This window comes from Zootermopsis nevadensis, unplaced genomic scaffold, assembly GCF_977971745.1.
Source record: "Zootermopsis nevadensis isolate Lab colony 2312 unplaced genomic scaffold, Znev_1.0 Znev_ptg000029l, whole genome shotgun sequence".
Taxonomy (NCBI): Eukaryota; Metazoa; Arthropoda; class Insecta; order Blattodea; family Termopsidae; genus Zootermopsis; species Zootermopsis nevadensis.
This window is the reverse complement of record NW_028259161.1, coordinates 2,436,925-2,453,657: the sequence shown is the minus strand read 5'-3', so window position 1 is coordinate 2,453,657 and position 16,733 is coordinate 2,436,925. Positions and strand designations below refer to the sequence as shown.

At 45.1% G+C, this 16,733-nt stretch overlaps 1 protein-coding gene across 1 annotated transcript in view; it reads right to left on the bottom strand.

The window, feature by feature from the left end:
- The window catches only part of LOC110827333 (zinc finger SWIM domain-containing protein 5), a 140,529-nt gene that overhangs the window by 38,194 nt on the left and 85,602 nt on the right, over positions 1-16,733 (bottom strand). The gene's annotated exons all lie outside the window — the stretch shown is intronic.

Here is a 16,733-nt window from a genome sequence, read left to right as displayed (position 1 = left end):
TGCGGTCACGAAGTGTATATATGACTTGGGTTTCCTTTGCGTGGCGTGGCGTGGCGCTCACTGAAGTCCGGATCGATGGAGCAGCTCCCAGCAGGGAATTCAGGAGGGCTTCCCTTCCGCTTATCCAGCTAATCAATTATTGTTGTTAAGAATAAAATATTTGGCTGTGCATTAGAGGCAGAAATTGACCGACCGCTGTCAATACCTCTTCCGAATCGCCCTGGAGTTACACTCTTTCAAGACGGATTTGCTCTGCACTGGCACAATCCCAGCAGGTCACCTCGAGTCTGCAATAAGCACGTTATATTACGTAACGCTACGCTACTTTAGGGCAAGAAAGATTCGAAGAATTCCTAATGGAGGTAATTAAAAGGGGTCGAAACTCTGAGCTGGACACCCCTGCATGGAGCATACTTCGCTCCCGACCTTGAGATGCCGGCACAGTGACAGGCAACACTACCGCATCCCACACAGCATCTTCCCAGATAAACGTTTCTGTTAACCTCGTCATCAGCCGGTACCAAGCAGCCGTCGTGTACAACCCCGCAACCGCTTTAGCAACGCACTTTGAAACGCTCACATTTCCCGGCGCACGCTCTGCCCTACCTGAAAACACGAACGATGTATAAACAAACCTTCGTCCACTTCGACTCTCGCGCTAAAACAATGATCCTGGCCGCAGCATTTCACTGCTTCGTTACCAGGATGCCAACTCCACGGAGCTGAGTCCTTCAGGAGCTAACAGTCGCTCAGCTGGTCAAGCAATTGCCTGCCTTTTATGAAACCGTGCTCATAAAAGTCCGCAATCAGTCCTCAAGCTCAAGGCTGTTCTTAACATTTCTAATTTTTCGTAATATTCTGACCATTTAAGCTCAGGAGTTTAGCACCCCGCCAAACCCCCAAGCTGTAAAACCACCCCTTGTTGAATGCCTGCGACCACTTCTTCAGTATACTGGCAGCTATCCTCCATGTCTGCAGACCGACTTCTCCAACCGCAACCTGAGGACGCGCCAATTTGTGGTGACAAGGGGCCAACTTAACACTATTAACAGTGACACAGTAATAGGCTTTACATACGTAGCCTATATTCCGTATAACTGCAGACAGCCTGCTATAATCTCGTTGTTACTGCAAAATTTTCCCACTGAGTAATGATGAGCCAATCAGTTGAAAACACTTAAACCAATAGGAGTCAAAATATTTAGCGGGGTTACAGGTGACATAGTTTCTGAGTCTCTGTCGTATTATTTCCAACTGACGGCATTAAACTTTATATTATCCTGAGTCTCCGAAGCAAATTTTCACACGAAGCTTGCAAGAAAATCCTGTAGCAATTTCTGCGCCACGTGCGTGTCCCGTCCGCCCATCCCCCGTCGGTTTAATATCTCAAAAATACAGAGGGAAGACGGCACTTCACTTCACTCCCTGTTCTACGTTCGACGTTACTTCTAGTCTCGGATCTTCTTTCGAGTGAAAATCTCGTCTGAGCCTCGTCACGTTCCAGCTACTAAATCGGTTAAACAGACCGCTGCAGCACCATTCGCCTGGGAACTATGTTTTTATGCTGTTTTATGCTCGATTCTTAATTTGATGTAAAACGTCCATTCGTTGCATTGCGTGGCGGCGGAGGGAGGGTGGGAAGGTTTTATTTATTTTCTTGTGTTGTTTAGAAACTAGGCAAGGATCGAACTTCACATTTCTGTTTCTTTATTTTATTACTGTCTATCGACCAGGCCTACTGAATGGACCTGACACAGCCTATTTTAATATCTTGTGTAGATGCGAGAACGGTCAAAATGGTTCCAGCGATTCCAGCGTCCAAAATACACTAGGCCTGCAGCTCACCCATAATATTTTTTGGATAGTGAAAACTGTGAGGTTACATGGGCTGGGCATGAGACTGGGATGTAAGACAATAAATGCATACCAAATTCTTGTGGGAAAAGCTGTTGAAAGAGGTCACATCGGAGAACGAGAAGAAATTTGCACGATAACATTGAGATGGGTCATGGAGAAAGTCAGTGAGGGCAGGACATGGATGGAACTAACACAGGACTTCGGAGTATAGCAGTGCTAAACCTTCGGATCCCACTGCCTAAGAAACAGTCAATTTTCAGCACAGAAGATGAGATACTCTCAACGTCTTACGCTCCTTCTGATAGATGTCCCCATCAGACATATGAGACGCCCGCATGAAGGAATGTGTGCATTACTGAAAAGGCCGTTCCCATGCTAAACGAAGTACCACGCCATGAAGGCATACGGCGAAGTGGATGTACACCTCCAAGCATGCTGCATAGGCGGGCCCCAGAGCAGGCTTCAACGAGGAGACTTTGAGGAAGACCTCTGCACCTGCTGGGAATTTATCCCCGGTCATCAAGCCCACAGACAGTCACCAAACTGGCTGAGTTATTTCCCTGCACAAATGAAATGTGGCATCTGTTCAGCCTGTCGGCTTCGCAAAATGTTGAGTCGCGCTAGCGATGACGTACTAACCACCACAAAAAGGCGATCGCGTCCGTGCCAGTCGTCTCGTTCTTTAGCTTTCCCACATCCGTCTCAATATTTTTATTGCTGATGGAGATTCACGAGCTTTCGATGTGCACCTCAAAACAATGTTATCAGCGTGATTCAACCAAAAATGCGTAAGAAAACAAGCGAAAACAAGAAAGACAAACATTTTTTGGGTGGATACTCGGCGCATAAGAGAATGTAATATCAATATAGAGCAAAAATAAATATTATGAGCGTGTGTTTGTGTGTGAAGATGTAAAACGCATTAAATTGGTCCACAACAGCTCCCAATATCAGGCTTTTGTGAATACGGTGCTGAACTGCTTCAAAAAGGCAGGTATGAGTAAATTATAACGGCTGGTTCTTGAGAGACTGCAGAAGAAATGCTTTGCAAAACACTACAATGTATCAACCGGGACGGAATGAGGAAAAAAGTAAAAAGCCTCAATCAGGAAACTCGGCCGACTATCAAATCTGATAACTAGCTGCAGCGTTGCCCATCGTTTATGAATCATGAAGTCATCTGATCTGCGCAGAAGCCAAACGAGATGCTGTTGAACTGAATGTTTAAATGGACACAAATTAAATTAAAGTGTAGTAAAAGAGATCGAGTGAATAACCAAGAACAGAAAGTTCCGGACAAATTCAATTACGCAGCACTCCGTTATTGTGAACACTACTCAAGCAGGGCAGACACAAAATCGACAAACCTAAGGGTGGTTCAATGCCAGTGCTGTGAGGCAGGTACATACAGCGATACAACGTTGGCTTTATACCGGAAGCAAATAGAGAGTACACGCGATATATGTTTCTCACTACAGAAAAACAGGTAGTCACGAAATCAGTTTGTCTTAATGTCATTAGGGCAGTGGCTGTAGGAGGCTGCTCGTCTTACGTGGCGTAAGGTATATAGAAACGATCGGCTCACCGTGAGACAGGCTTTAAAAGTGTCGTTCCGTTAATGTTCCTATCCACATCACAGGCGTCGTGAAGGTGGCTCTGCACAGTGCCTCACAGCAAGGACGTCATCACGGAGCCTGCCAGCAGATTCCATTTGACATCCTCAAACCACCAACGTTCACAAGACAGATCCCATCAAAATAATTCTACGTGCCACATCCAACACCTCCCAACTTAGGCAACGGTAAAACCGAAGCACAGCGCCAGAAAGTCGTTTTTCCAACACCAGTACTACAGTAAGTCACGGTCCGGCCGCTAGACTCAGAGGCGACCATTCCGGAAACCGAATCCTTGTCGTTCAACCACCTCATTGAGCTATCCCGGGCCATAACCTGACAAAGGTCACGATTTGTGAAGTTCGTAATTTGACCTGTGTAATCTGTTCAGACTCCTTATTTCAACGCTTTAAGGTCTAGCCGTTCTCCTAAGACACTTCCTGGTCTTCCAACTACCATGCCGTCGGGAACCGAACGCTGACCGCCAACTTGCGTCTCACAATGGACCAGACGAGAAATTCAGCCTGTTTCTTATCGTCCCGTCCCTGAGGCAAACGCACTGTGCACAGGCCGCGTGCTAACAGCGAGTCCCAATCTTCCAGCGCGACGGAGCGACTGCCACTCCCACATCGCTTTGGCGGGCACCGACTTCGCGACTATGTTTCTCCCAGGCAAATGCTGGGAAAAGTAACTTAATACAGGCCACGACCAATTCCATACAGTCTTCTGTCAATTAATCGCAACAACTTCCCAATTCTGAATCACAACAGAACGAATAATAATAGTTTCAGGAGAGTGCCGTGATTGTAGTTAAAAAATATGCCACACCTGCCTTGATCAAACATCCTAGCACACTTCATAAGCATCTTCCCAGCTAATATGACGTGTGAGTTTAAAAGAGCACTTATTTAACGTGCATAAAAATGAATACTTTTTTCGTTTGTCAAATTATTTTTGAAGGTAGTAAAAACAATTCATTTACTAGTTCTGGTGACAATATGTCGGAGGCTGCTGGCAAAGAGTCGCAGACTCGCGTGGTCAATCAGTACTCTGCTGAATAAGTGAACAATTGCGGTATTGGCCACAGAGTCAACACGACGTGGTAGAACTTTACTTCTGCCTTCGACTCGTGACGCTAAATTTGGGACGCCGCTGCCATAAGAATAACAATCTCTTCTGAACGCTGAATGTGCCACAGAGTTGGTTAGCCGACGTTTCTTTCGTTTAGCACGCTGCCGCTGCCGCTGCCGCTGCCGCCCTTGACCCGCTCCCTCCGCCGCCGACCAAACGTGTGGGTCACCGTCACTTTCCCCTCACAATCTATGGAGCGGTGACTGAACTTTAAAAGCAGGTCTATCTAAAATGGCCGCCCTCATCCAGTAGAACTAGAGCCACCGATTATGGCCGCTGACCTTGTAGGGAGAGCCCAATATGCGGACCACTCAATGACGTACACTCTGCGTCAGAGTGGAAGCCTGATAATTGCTGTCTTGTGACTGAGCAGTGTTAACAACATGAAACCTGTTCGTTGCAATCTCCTTTCTGGTCGTTGATAACGCCTCATATCACAACACTCAGACAGACAGACAAACCACCGACGACTTACTCAAAGGACGAAATGAAAGCCTGGCTATTGGAAAGAACCATCTCATTTTGTGACATTGAAAGCTCAACTGTACGATTTAATCAAATTAAATAAGTCAAAGCACAAATATTATGTGATTGATCACATTTTAGCAGACAAAGAACGTACTGTGCTGAGACTTCCGCCGTACCATCTCGATTTAAACCCCACTGAACTTGTAAGATTTGAGGTTCTCACAGCGGTGAGTATGAAGATTTCCGTCTTCTGGGTTGTTGCGCTGTGTAGTCTGGTCGATGTTTACCAGCGTTTCAGAGGTCATACTGCCTCCGTCATCGCCCTGATGACGGAGGCAGTATGACCTCCGAAACGTTCGTTAACATCGACCAGACTACACAGCGCAACAACCCAGAAGACAGAAATCTTCATACTCTGATGACGGAGACAGTATGATCTCTGAAACGTTGGTTAACATCGACCAGACTACACAGCGCAACAACCCAGAAGACGGAAATCTTCATACTCTGATGACGGAGACAGTATGACCTCTGAAACGTTGGTTAACATCGACCAGACTACACAGCGCAACAACCCAGAAGACGGAAATCTTCATACTCTGATGACGGAGACAGTATGACCTCTGAAACGTTGATTAACATCGACCAGACTACACAGCGCAACAACCCAGAAGACGAAAAGACCCACTGAACTTATTTGGGCTGATGTAAAACAATGGGTTGCAAGCAAGAACACGAAATTTTAAATTAAGGACGTCGAGCATCTGTGTCGTCAGAGATTCGAAGAAATTGGGCAAGTGGAATGGGATAATGTATGTCAGCATGTGGAAAAACTAGGACAAATTTATTATGAGCAAGAAGGCATGATCGAAGACGCTATTGAATGTATTATAATTGAAGATAATGGAGTGAACAGCATCAGCTGTAGTGATGAATCGAGTGATGTGTCAGAAAGCGATGGTCTGTGAGGAGTGGAAGAGTTGTGAAGAAGATACAGTTATCTAATATTCTCTGCAGTGTTAGTTTTCTAGTCGTGTGTAGAGTAGTGAAATTGTCTTTCCTGTATTACATACCGTGGTGATATTTTATTTGGAGTGTACTGTACACGGCCTGCTGCCGTTTCTTCCAGAAAACTTCTGGTAAGTGACTCGCTCCGAGGTTCCAATTCACAAAGTTCAGTGGTCAAAAACGCTGGAACGCAGTATACCACACTGTACCGGCTCATATAATTATTTACGTTTGCGACGCAGAGACTCCCGTTTTTAAAATCTACGCGAAGGTACCGAAAGTTTTCCCACCGGGTGTAACCCAACTGCATGCCCCTCTCGCTTTGTTCCATTCACAACAGACATTTTCATCTCGGCGCATTTGGTGCTTAAGGTCAGCAAAAGAAACGCCCCTTCTATCTCTCAGTAAAGTCTGGGAAGGAAGAAAGAAAGAAAGAAGAAAAGAATGACAAAACTGTAAGTGGTTTTCAAGCAGGGAAAGTATACATAACCACAAAAATGCGCTAATCTTTCTTTGAATTAAGAGTAATACCGAAAGTGATATGAGAACGATGTTCAATGAAAATGGGTGCAACATTCACGGTCAGGTTTCCTGTTCTTTTGGAAATCTTATTTAATCACACAGACTTGCATTTGTTTGTCTTTCGCTTAGTTACCTTTATCCGAAACAGGTTATAGACTATGCATAGGATGACATGGCAGGGATGTGGAAGGAAGAGTGGTGGCTTGATTTAAGGTGCTATCCCGGCATTTGTCAAGGACTGAGGAATTTCTCCCATTTCATTCATACCCTCAGCAGTTGACGCAATTTCATAAAGCAGCAGAACCTAGAAACAATATCATCGCTTTTCTACCTTTCAGCCCTGGTTAGAACCGGTTTTCCCTTAGCAGAAGGGATATTTTTGTCCTCCTTTCTGTTCAAGGGAGCAGACTTTTTCCTTTGCCTCTCCCCAGGGTCAAGACTGGTTCTTGAGTATTAGAATGTGTACCGCGTGCCTCTTCTGCGCTGGTAAAGAGGATGGAGCGTGAAGCCATCACTCAGCCACACAGCGATGAGTGTATGCCCGTTCTTGGCGTGGTGTTCAGGAAAATTGACAATTGTGCCTGTTCCTCGTATTCCTGCACGTTGAGTGCACACACGGAAAGGAATTAAGGGAGATAAAAGCCAAACAACAATAAATAAAGAAGAAGAAATTAGACTGGACTCTGGATCACAGGAAAAAGAAGCACGGGGCAAGAGGAGACTAACAGAAGGGCTAAGGACTACGAAAGACAGAGCAGCAAGAAATAAGGCGGACGGAGCAGCTTACCATTCTGATGTACATATGACAAATGATGCAGCTTTCTGCGCTGTAAGTTGCTACAACGGGAACCAAAGTCCATTACTGCCGCATAACGGCCGACCAGCGGACTTTTATCCTGAGCCAGATGAACCCAGTCCACGCCTTCCTATCCAATCCTCCACTTAGGTCTGTCGAGCGGAGCGTCTAACAAAATGTGTCCCGATGTTAAGGTATAAACACACACAGTAAGCGTATAATGGATACCCCTGTTCTGCTTCTAGTTAAGGCGGGCCATGCGTGAAGAAATGCTCAGCCTACCGTTCCTTACTCTCTGCAATTCTTTGTATTAAGTCGTCCGTTTTCTGAAGTCACCCCCAGACACTTTTTTATTCTTGTGAAATTTGCAACCGTCATCTCTGCTGGTCAATCCATTCCAGTTAGTTTTATCCCTAACAGGATGAGAGCTCTTGCACGTCAATTTGGCTGTAAAATTTCAAGCAGAAGAACCTAAGCTTCCACCTGAACTCAGCTTAAAAGCATTCAAGACACGCTGATTAAGAATGTCAACGGCCCGATTCTTTCCAAGCACAGAGCACAAAGGACGGTCCGGAAGCGTCCTGATGTCGCGTTGCGGTGCACAAATGTCACACAAAAATTCAGCTGCATCTGGCATGTAACGTAAGAAAATCAATGGCGCAGTCGCTCATTCTTAGCTGATAAATCGAAGAAGAGAATAATACAAATGAGTCGTTCATGCTCTAATTTACAGCGCAAATGCACAGTCTTTACAACGTCTGATTTCGTGGTCTCATTTATGAGTACTGATGATGGAGACAGCAGAGCCTCCGAAACGACGGTAAACTTCTGTCAGACTAGACGACAATCATTTTCAGGGAACGTCTAGACAGTTTACACAGTCAAAGTTCTGGGAGCAAAGAAGGGTTAATCCAATTAAATTAAAACATAAAAACATAAACATGGCAGCTCTGATTCCAGACGCAAGATTCTGAAACACGCACATTTAAAGACAAACTGCAAATGGCTCGGCCCGCCTCTACAGGCCTACAAAACACAGGGCGATAGGGATATTGCTTTTTTTTTCCTGACTGCAAATTTTCCAACCCACTTTTGCTGCCAGGTTTCCAATTACCAGCAGCTCAAGGACGTCTCTACCATGGAGTCTGTAGTCAAACGCCTGTGCGGACAGACACATTTGGAATTTAAAATTAATTTTGTACACGCCGCATTTCGTTTGAAAAGCGTTCTTACGGAACCGAGCAATTCATATCATCTAAATGATGCTGATGGAGTGTCATAGCAATCGCATCTTGGAGAATAAGCTGTACGAGGCTTAGAGAACGCGAGAGGAAATGATAAATGCGCACGAAATTTTGGATGAAAAACCTGAAGGGATGACAGGACAAAAGACGAAGACAACGACTGAAGAACAATATTTAGTGTTAAGATGGAACGTAGGGAACTAGACCACTCAGAAGACCTACGCGGAGATAAAAGAACGATATTACAATTCATCTAAAATAAACTGGATGGGCTGAAGTCAACAGCAACGGGGTACGACCCAATACCAGACTTTTGTGAAGCTTTTCAAGGATTCGGCTTTGTAGATTTATGAATGTCACAGAAACCACGAGAACAAATACGTCGTCCCTTGCCAACGCTCAGCTGCTGCCTTTGTGTTGGATGGAATTACTACGACATATTTATCCAATTCCCAAGGAAGGAAATAAACGCCAACACCTACAATCGGTAGGTCCTAGATAGGGCCGCTTTAGCATTCAGCGCGTATTATCTGCTGATAATTACGTTGCAGACCGACCGCCAATCAGTCACAACGTTTTGCGATGATAAAGTTTTCACGTTATCAGCTGCTGCATACAGGGTCGTCGTCTCTGTAATGCAGTTAAGTTATTCAACTGTGTGCCAGGGATGTACAAAGCCACGGCACAAGTATTCACCACGTAATTACTAAGAGTCCGTGGATCTTGACCTGTCGAGCAATGAATCGTGGGCTCGAATCGGACTCGTGACATGGTTTTCCGAAACTGTACTGACCTGTGCAGGTAGAGGCATCGCGATGGGTCAATTCCCCGTTCAAGGAATTTCAGAAAGTAGGATTTGAGGTTCTCACGGCAGTGAATCCAAAGACGGCTGTCTTCTGGCTTGTAGCGCACTGTAGTCTGGCAGAAATTTACTGACATTTTGGAGGTCCTTCCTGCCTCCGTCATCAGGGGGGTAATGCACTCATCGCCCTGATGATGTCTACCAGACTACACGGCACTACAACCCACAAGACAGCCATCAAAATAATATTAGAAGCATTTCTGAAGGCCGTGTGGCCTAATCCGGAAGGGGGGAAAGCTGAAGTACGAAATGTGTGTTTCGCATTTACATACGTTATGCATGGTGTAGCTACGTGCTATAATTGCGCAGCTGATGCACAACACTAAAGTCATATTTTACGATTCGTGACCTATGACCGTCATCTCCGGAACGATATTACGTTAACCAGTTGTTGATTCAGTATCTAACATCTTAACCTGGTCAACGTATTACGTGGTTTTCCTCAGTCTTCATGCCGGGATAGCACCTTCAAACACACCGCGATCCATTCCTTCCGCTATTTACTACCATATTCCCACCTCAGCTGTATTCGTCGTGAAACACTCGTGAGTCAAATAACCACCAGCCGACAACTGTCAACTGTGGCCACCCCTCGTTAGTGTTGCACTTGAACTTATCATCGTTTTTGTGCGAAGTTAATATTATAGGTTAAACGAACCCCAGGGAAGGTTAATTCCTGACTTTGCACGAAGCCAGCAGCTGACTGGAAGGCAACGTTTATCTCGTCTGCCCGCATCCGGGCAGGTGCCCCCACCCAAATAGCCCTAGCAACCGTTACTTGCGTTGTAAGCCAGACTCTCGACATCGCTCAGACCAGACGTATCACCCTACTCGGAAATGTTGCTTCTGACATGGCGATGCGCGCAGTCTCTTTCAGCACTCTGGGTTTGTCTGACCAGCATGTATTTGCACAAAGTGCATAAAATGACGTCCAAACGCACACTTCATCAGTAACTTCAACAAATATCTCCTGAAACTTGTCTCTCAATCTTTTCATAGGTCTTCCGCTTTTTCGTAATCTCATCAGACATTACGCACATACTCTACCATTTCCGGCAACCAGTATTTCTCCACTCGTCCCACATGACCCCCTGCTAATTTCGTAAACTATAACTTTTACCGTGGGAAATATATTTCACTGTCCTCTCGTCTTCGTCGTGAATTCTGTCAGATGTCCTACATCCCTCTGAAGTTACGACAAATCTGATTTCTGCTGCTCGTTTTCGCTAGTTTATAGTCCAACATTCCGCTCCACAAAACAGCTACGGCAGAGCCATTAATTACTTCACAGAATTTTAAAAGTATTTATTCTAATTTTTGTCGTTAATGTTCTCCTGACTGCGCCACCTAATTACTGAAAATCTGCTAGCTTCACGTCTACATATGCACACGTGAATACCAAAAACTGTCATATCGTCCCAGGATAACGGTAACGTAGTACGCATGGCAGAAATAATCACAGAAGTGTTATGGGAGAAGCAACTTCGGAGACGGAAGCTCGGGTGGAGGGTGACATTAAAACATCTTGAAGAAACAGAATATGAGCGTGTGTAAGGGAAGCACGTGGCATATGATAAGGTTCAATGGCTGGTTCTTATGATCAAAATAATGAAAATTAGAATTCCATAGAAAGCAGAAAGTCTATCGAGCTGAGCGGTTATTGGCTTCACATGAAGTATCCGCCACGGTACTGGCTTATTATAACCCCACACTTCATGACACGGGAATCGAAAGCGTAACATTTTCAATATAAACGTTTTCCGATGTTGCATGTATTTAAGGAAACAAACTGAAAAATTAATGGTACGTCAATGCAGCCTAGTGTGACTACCGTTGATTAGCTCTGTATGTGCAAGAAATGAACATCGATTGTGCACAGCGATAATCGACAAGAACACTGTTCGGAGGCATGTGTGCTCCACATACAAATAGCTTGCGTGCTTGGTGAGATTCGAGGTCCTTAACGGCGACAAATATAAAGATAGCTGTCTTCTGAGATGCAGGACCGTGTAGTGTAATCTCGTAGATATTGACTGGCACCACCCTCTTCTGAAACATCGGTCAATACCTACAAGGTACGTGATGGTACATCCCAGAATACAGCTATCTTTACACATAAAAAATCATCGACCTGTATATGCAATGAATTAGCTTCAGAAAGATGAAATATTGTATCTGGAAAATTAGGGTGCGCCTATTACATTGCAGTTCATACTTTCACTCTAAAATCAAGTATTTCTGTCATACTGTTTTACGTTGAGGCCTTCTAAAACATGAACACTTTGCCGCGTGACGTAGTCACGTGCTGAACTAGACATTACCTATAGATAACGGACATGTTAGTTGCTTATGACATCAGCGAACACAACCGCCCAGCTACATGCATATACCGCTATGTCCGTACTTACAAGATCCTCTATGAAGTAACATTCTGTAAAATGTCGACCATAAAATACGAGAACAAAAATACGTAGCCACATGTCATACGCATAACGACTAGTCAATATGGATGTAGTGAGCGGTCGAATCTGCTTTGCTTGGTGTAACAGATTTTCGCAATGCAGATTTGAGAAACTTAGCCTTGGTCAACTCAACTTTTCTCAGCCTGGCTTCCAGCAACTTAGCTCTGCGTACCTTTCCTTTGCGCAAATTAACACTGCACACCTAATCTTTGCGTAGCTTAGATCTATGGAGCTTAACTTTGTCCGGCTTAGCTTTGCGAATAATGACTTTCCACAGCTCTGGTTTGGGGAATTTGCTTTCAGCAAGTTTGCATTGAGTAACTCAGCTTGTGTTAGGTTAGATTAGGATAGGTGATGTTCCGTTAAATTAGGTTAGGTTAGGTTAGTACGTTAAATGTCAGAAGTGTTGTCGACTTGCTTGTATGAGATGCACTCTGGACCAGCAACTGTCCGTCAGCTTATATCCTGAGGTATCAACGGAGTTTAAAAATAAACTTCGCATTATATCCGCATATAAACATGTCCGGAGAATTTAATGTTTGTTGTCTAAATACACTATGAAAATGTCTGCTTCACATAAAACTCAGCTCGAGCTTCGTGACACAGAACCTCCCGCACACCAAATCAGATAACGAAAGAGTTGGGGGGGGGGGGGAATTGTCCCTGCCGGGAATCAAATAACGGTCACCAAGCCAGCAGTCAGTCACTCAACGGACCGGACCGTCTATGTACGGCAGCCACAAGCGGTGTGCGAAGAAAGCATTTTACCTGGCCTTGGAGACATCTGCAGGACACACCTGCTCCTACGTCCAAGGGGCTACGTGGATTCCGGGAAATGTCAATTGACAACCGCAGCCATTTTCCTGCGGTTCATCGAAGCCAATGCCAGCCAGCACAAGTTCCCGAAAAAGTTATGCCCAGGCCATATCGCCTTAGGGCCCACAACGAGACTATCCTCCCTTGTGCACATCTAAAGCTTCCTGTTTCCGTCTACAGTCCCGGCCCACCGTAACTCACATGCAGAAAAACCGAGACAGAGTATTCTGGAGTCCCGAGTTCCATTCTCTATCCCAACTGTGGGTCTCTGTTCCTGTAGGCAAGTGCTGGGAGAGTGGCCTTCCTGTTCGCCTGCCTGAAGCAAGCCACCACCTCTGTCCTCAGTCACATTCAACAGGGTAACTTAAACAGCTGGGGAAACGACGTTAAATACACGAAGAAACAACGAAGTCGACTGCTCAACATCGTAAACGACGTCAATATAATTAATTCACACATTCACAACACAGATACTTCACTTCACAGCCGAATATCGCAAGAAATGGGTGGGCAAGGTCTGGATTGGACTCAAGTGGTTCATGATCCAGTGTTTGGCTTATGTGAACACAATGAAGTGCCAAGGTACAAGAAGCAGTAGTATGAGTAGTCAGTATCATCAGCACCTGCTTCAACCTCTCACACTTGTCGCTTGCGAATGATGACAAATAAACAAGAGAACTAAGACTTAGGCAGGATAGCGGGGTCAAAGATTCCAAATCCCACAAATAAAAGTATAAATAGAAATGGGCTTCAAAATAAACATTCTTAAACAATAGTTCATTTTGTGATTGCACGTATCACAACCTAGCAGCGTCTTCTTTCGGCTGAAGGCGTCTGAGGAGAACATTTGGACCAAATTACAATTTGGGGGTGTGGATTGCTTTCTTCCGACTCAGTACAGGACCGGTGGTGGACTGGTCCTTCGAGTTCCATGAAAGGCGGGGAGTTTCTTGACGAACTGAACAACTATTAGCTTCCACAGAGTTACGCAGTGTTGTTCCAAACCCATTACCTTTGCGTTTCTCCTTTCAGCCAACACATTAACATAAGGCGCTATTGTGCAGGTGTGAGTCTCCCCCACCTACCGCCTTGTTCGTTACACGGAACACTATCGCTGTTTCTTGAAAAGTAAGTGACGCTCTTCTAGTCCAGAAATTACGCGCTTTCTACATGCCCTCCCATCTCGACGTCCTGTATTTCATCACCCGCCTTATATTAAGTGGAAAATATAAACTTCAAAGCTCCTCATTATGTAATTCTGTCCATCGTACCCGTCCTACTGCTTCTTCTTTGCTGGGTTCATATCGACCCGTTCTTTTCAACACTCCGTCTTCAAACACCTTTCAACTACGTCTTCATATTCTACACCAGGCTCATCGTTTGCGGTGCCACGAAGGCGTGCGAGCAAGGAGGTGCAGTTCCACGCCATGGCAGTAGGTGGAAGTGGCTGGTCAGCATCACACTCCGGCTGCTTTTGCCCCAGCACCCAGTGACTGGAAACCTGGGTGGATTTGGTAGCAAAGGGGGCCATCTCTGATCATGCCGGGAATCAAACTCAAAGTTAATCCAGAATCTGAGTACCTCGGAAACGTCTGGGATGTACACAAGTGCTCAGTTTTTGCGCTCCGGTCACTCTACTCCGATGGCCACTGGATCGTAGGCGAAGTGGTCGTGCGAGGAGGAACTTCCCTGAGCTCTCAAGAATTTTATCCCAGTCACTCAGAACGTAAAAGACCCAACGAGGCGTCAGCGGCATGTTTCTGTACAGGTCTGTTTTCCATCTCAATTCTCAACCTCGATATTAACCGAATTTGGCTGTGGGGCGCTGTCAACCAGGAGCAGGCTGGAGCAGACATGACAGGAAGTGTCTGTCACCGGTAGTAGGCAGGAGGACAACTGGACAGTGATGGATGCCTCGTGCAGCGGTTCGTCATGTAAGCACATTACGAAACACATTTTGGCCCTTTCTCTGTCCTGGCATCGAACTGTGGAGCAAGACCACCTGCTCACATAAACTCGTGTAGGCCAAAAACATTGATTTACTGCCAAGCACTTATTATTTTTGCAAATAAGTCATTCACTCACTCGCTTCCATTTTAATATCATTCTCCCATGAAATCCCACGACACCCAAAAACAGGTCTCCTCGCTTGACGACTGCCAGGCAACATTCCACTCCCTTTTCCACTATGCGTTCAACTTTGTCAGAAAATTTAAAATTGCTTAGCTGAATAACAAATATTCTTCCTTCTACAGAATCTGGAGCAGCATTCGCAGATGCCCGTGACTGGACCGGCTCAATCCAACCGAAGCTACCACACCCTGTCTCTCGAAGATGCGCTTCGATTTGACCTGTGACCTCTCGACTTCAAGTTATTCAATCAAAACTTAACGTGCATTTCTGAACTCTATGCGCGCTACATATGCTATAAACATAATTATCTAAAATTTGATAATCCCAACAAATTATAAATCTGATCCTTATACAACATTCTCCTCTTCCCGCTTTTCCTTCCTCAATGCGAATACTCTACACAGCCTGCCGTGTTCTCAAACGCCATCGACATTACGTTACTCGTAAAAAGAAGCAAACAAACATCCCTGTTGACTCCGCCTTTCCGTCTTTCAGCCGCACAAGGGGAAAGACCAGAACAAAGCAACTCTGTATCTTCGTAGAGATGAACTTCACAGAATGCGCGGCTTTCCAGAAATAAGCGACGGGTACTCTCGAGCACAGAGCATCCCCTCCATACTTTAACTACACAATAATAACTATTTAATTAAGATTTACGTGTAATTTAAATAAATATGTCTTTTCTCAGTCACACAAAGGAGACGCGTTGCCTTTCACATACGTTATAAATCGGTTCCAATAGTCTGCCTGTTTCTATAGCGACGCTCACTGCCGTGCGTCGCAACGTTCACAGCCCACTAATATATCTGGGCACTGCCCCAATTAAAAACACCGGTAAACATGTTTTTAATGAAACTAAGTGCCTGATGAACCTAAAATAAAAGAAGTAATGACGTTGCTGAAACGCGTTTTCTGATGCCATCAGCGGAAGTTACGCGCCGAGACCAAAGATCGATGACGATATTAATTAATTAAAGAAGTGTTTCAGATTAATAACATTGCAGGCTACATGACTAAACTAAGCGCAGATGCGCGTAGCCCTTCAGAATTCTTGATAAGAGGCGTTGAATGTGTGGTGGAAGAAATTCGCATCCCAAAGACATTTACAAATTTTTGCCCTCCAGGGAAAACATGTGGAAAATATTTTAGACTACAGAATGAACAAATTATATTTTAATGGGAGCGGGACAATCAACTGGATTTACTTCGACCCATAACGCAGGAAACAATACTAAATGCAGATGACTTTATGTTTTATGACCTTCATCAAGCCACGCTCGCTCCTTTCTGAAGCTGGCTACCTGGTGTTCCGAGACTGCTGTTTTTTCACCATTACTCACCAAATAATGCGCTCGCTGCAGTGACGTTGCTCCCATAAATTACAATTACGCAGTGACGTCGCACTGAGCCTGCGTGCGTTGTCACAGGGAAGTTGAGAGGTGTGACGATTGAGGAGGGAGTTCATATTCAAGAGGAAGGGGCGGATGAAATGGGCTATATCGTAGAGGAGGTCTCCTTTACTAGAGTCAGGTCAGCTTGTAGTACACTGATCCACTACCCGTTCCGAAACAATCAGCCCTTTCATCAGCGGTTCGACTTCAGATGGGCCTGTTGATGGACAGTGGAGCGTTTCACAGGTCCTCCTGTCACTCACTGCACAATGCCCCCCCCCCCCCCCCTAAAAAAAAGGGTACACCTGTTAATGGCAAAAAAGTTGCACTTGTGCCAAGGTTACCATCAGTTGCACTTCTCATAACTCAGCAGTTAACCAAGTCTAAACTTATTTATGTACCGACGCATGAACTTCACCCGGGGCTAAAT